The 8,117-nt window shown below is 45.0% G+C and overlaps 1 long non-coding RNA gene across 1 annotated transcript; it reads right to left on the bottom strand.

The window, feature by feature from the left end:
* Window positions 1–277: 277 nt before the first annotated feature.
* On the bottom strand, window positions 278–7,683 carry LOC135421809 (uncharacterized). Its single transcript, XR_010434209.1, has 3 exons — window positions 7,478–7,683; window positions 3,749–3,852; window positions 278–965 (listed from the first exon to the last, which is right to left on the bottom strand). It is a non-coding gene; the product is annotated as an uncharacterized LOC135421809 (long non-coding RNA).
* Window positions 7,684–8,117: the final 434 nt, after the last annotated feature.

Below are 8,117 nucleotides of genomic sequence, written 5' to 3'. Positions count from 1 at the left end.
AGAGATTTTCTAGTAGCCAAAGAATAGATACATGCATAGAGTAATTAAAATAACATTAGATTCCCATGCAGAATGTATAGTACTTTTAGAGCAGCAAGTATTACACAGGACTAAAAACCCGTGAGAGAAATCTCAACTGCTGCCACATAGTCAGCCAGCTACTATGATCTGCAAATGTGTCAGCAGGAAATAATGGGAGAAATTAAATGGGTCAGTATAAAACCAATAAAAAAGTAGGTGAAACACCAAATCTATGACATAAAATCAACGTGTCGTTCATTTTTTATTGTCAAGCTCCTTTTGTGAGATGGAAATAGCTGGTTTGCAGTGGAACAGCACGAGAAAATCTTTCTTACATCTTTCTAAGCAGATGAACACAATCACAAAGCCTACTTAACAATTGACAATTCTATTTTATTAGTAGTAGTAGTACAAGCATCAGCTTCAGTAATGGTTGTTGTGTTACAGTAGCCTTGAGAGTCACGAACTGTATCCCCTGGCCTGGTGCACGTTGCACTCTACAAGCACACAGTCACAGGTGGAAGAGCTTAAAACCTTGATCTCACTTATTTGTAAAATTCTGATCTGATTTAAAATTTGCTCTGTTCCAGCAAAGAGTTGTTTGTGTGCTTTTCTTTACCACTGTGAGGAATGTGACTACTCACAATGTGGAAAGCAAAGCACATGCAGGGTGAGGATCAGACAAAAGCAAGCAAGAGAGAGGAGATGGAGAATATTAACACCCCTGAAGACTTTATCTGCCTTTGCCTCTATGGAATGTGAAGCTTTATTTACTGCTGAGCCTTTCCACACTCAGAAAACACTGGTGAAGACCCAGAGCAAGCTTAGATTGTCTTAAAACTTCAGTTATTTAAAAATGGCAGCACGGTTTGGCTTCTTCTTTGACATCTGGTTTCTGAGCCTGGCAATGCATTTGGACCACATTTTCAGGCTTTTCCCTGCAACTGGAAGAATTAGAAATTTATTGTATTAAAAAAAAAAAAAAAAAAAAAAAAGTGGGAAAGTCATGTGATTGTGTGCTTCCAGGAGCTGAGACTTGAAGAAAAAGCCCACCCCAGACTCACAATAAAATCATGAGAATTGAAAACACCAGACTTAAGAAGCTCATCCAAGCTTTCTGCTGTGCATATGCAAAACGAGGGTGTTGTCAGGACTAGTTAGCTAATGTCATAAAGCACTCAGAAGAACAACGTTAGTTATTATTTAGGAGGAAACCAGAGTGTAAAGTGTTTTACATATAAATCTGCCCTTTAGAAGAGCAACATTAAAAGCACAAGATTGAGCTCTGGATTACTGAGGGGTAATAAAGAGGTTTTAAACACAGCCATAACTCATTCTGCATGAAAATGACTCAGCAGTGTCTTGACCAAGCTGGAAACAGGACCTCTGGAAGTGATTAGGGGTGGACTGTCTCCCAACATGCCTTTGCCCACTAATCTGTTCGGGACGGTGGATGTGCAGAGCAGCCCAGTGAGAGGAGCCAACCCCCGAGCTGGGCAGGGAGAGGGTGGCTCTGCACCTCCACAACCTCTGTCTCAGGAGCAGAGTGAAGAATGGTGGCAGTGGCTCTGCTGGCATGACAGGCAATGCCTTGCAAAGAAGCAGATTGTGCTGCAAAATACATGGTGTGGCCGTCCTTGTGTTTGCACTGCAGTGACTTTGGTGGTTTCAGACGATCTGGAGCTTGGCTATGTGGACTGAACACCCCCACTGGCAGTTGCAGCCCATTTGGTGCCCTCCTGAAGTGCCTCTGCCCGTTTGCTTTTAGGCAGAGCAATCCAGTTTGCACCACTGAGACCAGGCTGCCGTGCAAGCAGAATTGGGTGAGTGGGGACAACAGGGAGATTTCCTTCAAAAGCCACTCCTCAGCTGAACCAATCCACTGCCACCCATAGCTCAGCATGGCTGGTGTAAGGGACGTCATCTCTGAGGGCAGAACTGAGCCTTCTGCAAAAAGTGTTTTGGGCCAAGTATTTTTCTCCTTTGTCCACTTGTCAGTTCATAAAAATATTGCCAACGGGGGCGAGGACTTGGTGACAGCAAATGCAAGCCTGCTGACAAAAGGTTTGCTTTTCCTTTGCACCTTTTGCAGGCTCCTCAGAAGTCCCTCCTTCCCCAGACACCCCCAGCTAAGAATCATTAGTTTCAGTCCTTGGGACCAGGTCTGTGAGCAGCAGAGCTCTGTTCACTTGGATGGCAGTAGAATAATGCACACATGTTGAAATGTTCATTTCCTGGCTTTAGGAGCTGCCCTAGAGCTGGACATGCTACACAACTGCTTGGAACCCGCTGGTCTGCTCCCCTCTCAGATGCAAGGAGAAGGGAGTGCTGTTACTTTGTTAGGAGAGAGCTCAAAACAAACAAGCCGCCACCAACTGCAGTTCATGTATATGGTTATGATTTTAAATTGCAAACAGGAGGCTACTTGGCTTTGCATAGTAAGCATTGTCTGGCAGTGGATGGGCTCCTCTGATCTCCCTGAGCCTTGGATTGCTGCTGTGAGATTGTGTCACAACTAGTCATTAATTATTTCATCAAAAGCTTATTTTTCTCATTTCCTCATCATTATTTCCACCTAGTTTCTTATAAATTGAATCCAGTTATTGGCAAGGATTGTTTCTCCCCTAAGTGGGGTCTGGGCTTTGCAGAGAAAAACATAGACCTTAGCAAAAAAAAAGGAATGTTAACATATGTGAGTTCATGTGTGTATGTGTGCATACACTGAGCAAGAAATTACTGTGTATGTGTATAAACATTGCCCTGACCCTCTTCTCATTTACTCTGGAAGCAAATTCCCCTTCTTTCAACCTACAGATTCCTCCTGTCTTCCTACCTGAGAGTGACAAAATATTGTGAAAAAAAATATTGTGCCAAGAAAAAAAAAAAAGGTATTGTCGTTCTTACCATGGGAATGAATAAACACAGAAAAGCAGAAAGGAAAAAGGTGAGTGCAGATATCAGGAGATTCTAACTGGACCTTCATGTCCTTGGGAGATACTTATCTTTTTAAAGGGCCATAGTATTCTTGGAAAAATGGAGACCCCTCCTGGTATTGCCAGCCCTGATAGGCAAGACAGGATAGCACTACTCATGGATTATTGCATTACAACCACAAGAGATTGGGACTACCAAGCCAAAAAAGTGGGGGAGGAACAAGGCAGCCAAAACATCCAGAAAAGAGGCTCAGAAAGCTCTCCTGTGCCCAGCTGCTGAGATGACAGCAAAGAGAGAAACAAGGACATCCACCAACACCTTCCCCCCCTCGGGGAACAAAAGCAGCCTCACAAACACATTGCAGGCAACAGCCTGAAGCAGAGGCTGCCAGGCTCAAGTGGGACAGAGGTGAGAGGAATGCCCTGGAGAGGCTCTCCAGGCACTCCCAGGAACCCAACAGCCTGGATGCTAAACCAAGACATGTTCTGTTAGACAGAAAGCTGCTGCTGCCACCTTTCCATAGCCTGAAGCTGGAGCAGCTGGGCTGCAGGGGACAGGAATCAGCAGCAATTCGCTGTACCTACGTACGAGTCGTCTTGGTGAAGAGCCTGGCTGGTTTTGGGAAACACAGAGCCTTTTGGGAAACACAGAGCCTTCTCCTCCCAATCTGTTCAGCATGTTGTGTGCAGAGCAATGAGGATTGTCAGCAAGATCCCTCTGTGTCTGACTCAGCCATGGCGCCGTGATAAGCACGGTTTGTCCTGCAGCGTGTGCTTAAGAACGCAAGACTTACCACAAGGGCTCCAGCTCTTTCACAACACCAGAAGAGCAGCCACACTGAGCCAGGCCAAAGGTCCATCTATCTCCTGTCTCCAACAGTGGGCAAAAGCAAAATGCCTGGGGAAAAGTATGGACACAGGGTAAGCACATACAATATTTCCCCTGAGTGCTCTCCCAGCCACCAGCCATCTCCAGATTAGAAAATTTGGAGCCAAGTATGTTTTTGTGTACTTGGAGCCCTGTAAACTGCCCTGGGTTGCATCCTTCAACAGTCCTTTGTGCTTTCCCTAATTCTTAGGCTCTCTCAAGACTTACTCTTTCTGATCTCTTCTTTATGTGCCCTCCAGATGCTCTTCACTGTCTTCATGCTGGATGTATGCCCCTCTATATAATTCATCCGGGTTTTCCACCCTTAGTCATACATGCTCCTCCTTTCTTCCCCTGTCCTTCAAACTTCACCACAACTCATGAAGAAGATGCCTAAAGCTTGAAAGCACCTCCTGGGACTGTTCCTCACTTGAAAGTTGACTCTTCCATGCTACAAACTCTCAAAAGTTTTTGATTTCGGGGTACACATATTGTCCTGTGTTTCCTCATCCACACTGTTTCTTTCTGACCCTTCATTTTTGCAGTTCTCTGTCCAGGGTTGGTGACCCTCTTTGAAGTTTGTCTGTGTTCCCCCCCCCCCCCCCCCCAAAATCTCTGTGGATTATGAGAATTTAAAAAAAAATGTTTGGCTTATTTGTAGCAGAACTGTTGTTTAGAAGTGATGGACCAATTTTCTGGTGCTGTCACCTTGTTGCAACCAAGGTTGGGCCATGGAGTGTGTGACACTCCTGGATTAGGAGGATGAAACACTCATCAGATTTCTGCAAAGTGGGAAAAAGACAAAAGCCTTAGGTCTTTCCAGAAATCCCTGTGCAATCTTTTCTTGGCTCCTGAGAAAGACCCATTAAACTGTCTGCAAGCCTTATCAACTGAGACCCCATTCTGAGGGGACACTACATGTAGTGGCTTGGCCTTAGTAATTCAGAACTGACAGTGAGGAGACAAGTCCCTGAAATCTGTGGCTCATTCCCAGAAGCAGCAAAGTAATTTTGAGTGCTACTGACAGTCAGGGGAGGAGTCAGGGTAAGAGATCACAGTTGTCCCTTTTGGGAAGGTAGTGTCCATACTTCATCCTGGACTTCCCAGTGATGAATCACCTCTCCAAGAAAGCCATTCCCATGAGTTCAGTGGGTTCAAAGAACTGCTCTTGCAGTTCTTTGCTCATGGTGATGAGTCAAGCTGCTGCTCTCTTTGCTGTCTGTTGGATTGTCATCAACACTGACGTGAAGAGCCCACTGTTGCTCTGCATGGGGAAAAATTTACAGGAGCTTCCTCACTAGGGCTACAAGTTTTGAAATGGCACTTTCTTCCGTCTGGGGAAGATGAACTAATCTGGTGAAACAAAGGAAGGCTGTTATTCCTCTCACCCCTCCTTCCTTGGTGAAGGGAAGGAGGTCATGTAAGGTCATATGATTTCTCTTTCTCTTTCCTCATCAGAGTGAAGGATTGAGCATTATGGGCTCTGGGCAATGTTTTCCCCATCCACATGTTTCACAGATACTCCTTATAAAGAGTTAATTTCTCATCTGGCCTCTAATTTTGAAGGTTAAAGTCCCTTGCTCACAGAAATGGTACACTGTGGGCAGGATTCTTGTAAACATCTCCACATTCCCCTGTGCTGACAGGAAGGTGCAGAGACCATGTCTACATATCTGCAGGGAGCATGTTTGGAAGCCCACCAGCCTCAGGCTTCTCCCAGCCAGGAAGAGTGCATCATTTCAGGCAGTGTTCTTGTGAGCTCCTGAGTGGTGCCCTGCCAAAGGAAAAGCAAATAGCAAGGCAAGCTTCATCTTGCTGCACACACAAAGGAAGGAGAGGATGTGGAAAAGTGTGTAGCTTAACCCTTGGATGCTCATCACAAAGACTTGGCACAGGAGCCATGGAAACACTTCTGGAGTGTCAAACCTCTGCCAAGTATTGCTCACCTCTGCAAATGGCTCGGGGAGAGTCTGTACATACTCTAACCCTACAACACACCACCACTCCAAAAGCTATCTGAGCAGATGATCGGCTGCAAACTGGTCCAAAACTGGAATTAGCTCCTGCCCTAGAAGGAGCACACAAAGCACAGAGAAAAGCTATTATCAACATAAACAGAGTCTTATTTGGCTTTGCCTTTGTTGCCCGTTTGTGTCTGGTGTGAAGTCATTGTCCTGTAACAAACAGCAGGCACATGCATTCATGACACTATCAAAGCAGAAGGAGATGTTGTCATTCTCCACTGGAATTAGAAATCTTGCCAGGAGGAGGAAAGAATATTTTTAAATATGGTGTTGCTACATTCTCATGACTCCACAGAGTAGGAAAATATTTTAAGAATTCTTACTTAACATCTTTATCAGTGTATAGGCAAAATAAGATGCTTTTATAACTAAGATTTATCTGTGTAAAAATATGGGGATAATAAAGGATAAAAACCCCCAGCTACTGTAAATATGTAAATCACCCTTTGGTTGGAAATGTTTCACTCAGTTCAGGGGAAGAATGTTATGTATTACCTCCACCCACATTTTTATTCTACCTATTCTTTTAAATCATTCGTGCATTTAAAATTGTATTAAATATTTTTAATAGTTGCTATATAGAGACTGAATTCTTAGGAGCAGGATTTTTTTCCCTAACATCTAACACACCCACGTTGTGCCCTGGATAGCAGCCAAGACAATCTGCTCCCAAATAAATATTAATGCTACACCTCAGCATGCACCCTCTGATAGTTGTCGGGACTGCCATTCACAACGCACATCTCACCAAGAGATTTTCCTGCACAGCACTCCAAAGCTCTAACAAGCTTTGAGCAGACGACAAAACAGTCTGGCAAGCTGGCAGTGACAGCAAAAATGGACATTTTTGCAGCAAACCCAGAGATTTATACGATGTCTTCCAGGGCAGCAATACATTATGGAAACACCACACATCTGCATAATTGCACTCTACATGATGCCATCTAATCCACACAGCCCACTGCGCTGGAATATGTGCACTGATCCCCTAAGGTACGCTGGGCTCCATTTAAAACATATTAGCACTAATCATAGCATCTTCTCACATTTCCTATGCAAGAATAAACAGCAGAAGGAATTAATTGCTCTCCCCTCCCCCCTACGCACTCTGCAGCACATCGTGTCCCACTCACAGCAGACCTGAGACTCAGCACGACACAGGTTATCTCCTTATGGAGGTAACATCACTATACACAGCCAATGGATTTAATTTTCCACAATCTGGCTGGTTTAATGGTAATTAGTCTCTTTAAGAGCTTTATACTGAAACATGGACACCCCTAGACCAGCCTAGCTCAGGCAAGCTGTTGTTATAGGGCCAATGCCAACAGCCTGTCTCAGAAGCCCCTTTGGTCACAGACCCTTTTTTCTGGTTGCTCACCCTCCTTCTGTTCCATCAAATGTACGTAGGACGCTTCTGGGCTCCAGCTCACAGCTCTCAGCTGCCACCAAAGGACAAATGTAACAGCAGTGGCAGAGCCTCTGCCACGTTTCAGTTCCAAATCTCAACTAGAGCAGGTGTACGAGCTGCAGGAGCCCACGGGTGCCTCCCACCCACAGCACACACCGACCCATGAGGCTGAGCTGGAGCTGCAGCTCTGCAGCTTCTCTCAGTGTTGGCACCAACTCACCAAACTGAGCTCTGAGTTTTTCATACTAAAGAGCAACTGGGTCTCTCCTTCCCTCTTGCCTCCGTGTCTTGTGGACTCCAGCAGCATCTGCACATGGGATGGTGGGGAATGTAAGGGAGATATAAATTAGCAAAAAGTTAGAGCTGAGTTGGGAAAGGCACACAGAAAACAGAAAGCTGAAGGGACCTCATGGTGCCAGTGCTGTTTCTGAGATAACTCATTTGAAAGCAAAAGGGGAATAATATATTTGAACTGAGGCAGAATTACACAATGGGGAGGGGCTGGGACACTACCCAGTTGACAGAGTCAGCAATAGAAGAGAGCCTTAGTCATGCATCAAGAGAGGAACTGGATATATTTTTGGAAGCGGAGCAAACTGAGGCATAGATTCACTGGCCAAGGTTAAACGAGTTGGAAAAGAAAGTGATTTATATGTCCTGGGCTGATAAGGGCAGGTCTTGCTGGGCTTTCAGGGCAGACTTTCCCCATTTCTTTGTGTTCCTACGTTGCTTGGATGCTCCGTTCATACTGATGAGATTAAATATAATGACTTTGGAACTGTGAAGGCATGATTGCCTTGAAACTCTAAGTCAGTGGGATGAATCCAGATCGCCTTCCCCTGAATTCAGTAGGGAAAGGC

This window comes from Pseudopipra pipra, chromosome 14 (assembly GCF_036250125.1).
Source record: "Pseudopipra pipra isolate bDixPip1 chromosome 14, bDixPip1.hap1, whole genome shotgun sequence".
NCBI lineage: Eukaryota > Metazoa > Chordata > Aves > Passeriformes > Pipridae > Pseudopipra > Pseudopipra pipra.
The sequence above is the reverse complement of the archived record's forward strand: the minus strand, read 5'-3'. Positions and strand labels throughout refer to the sequence as shown.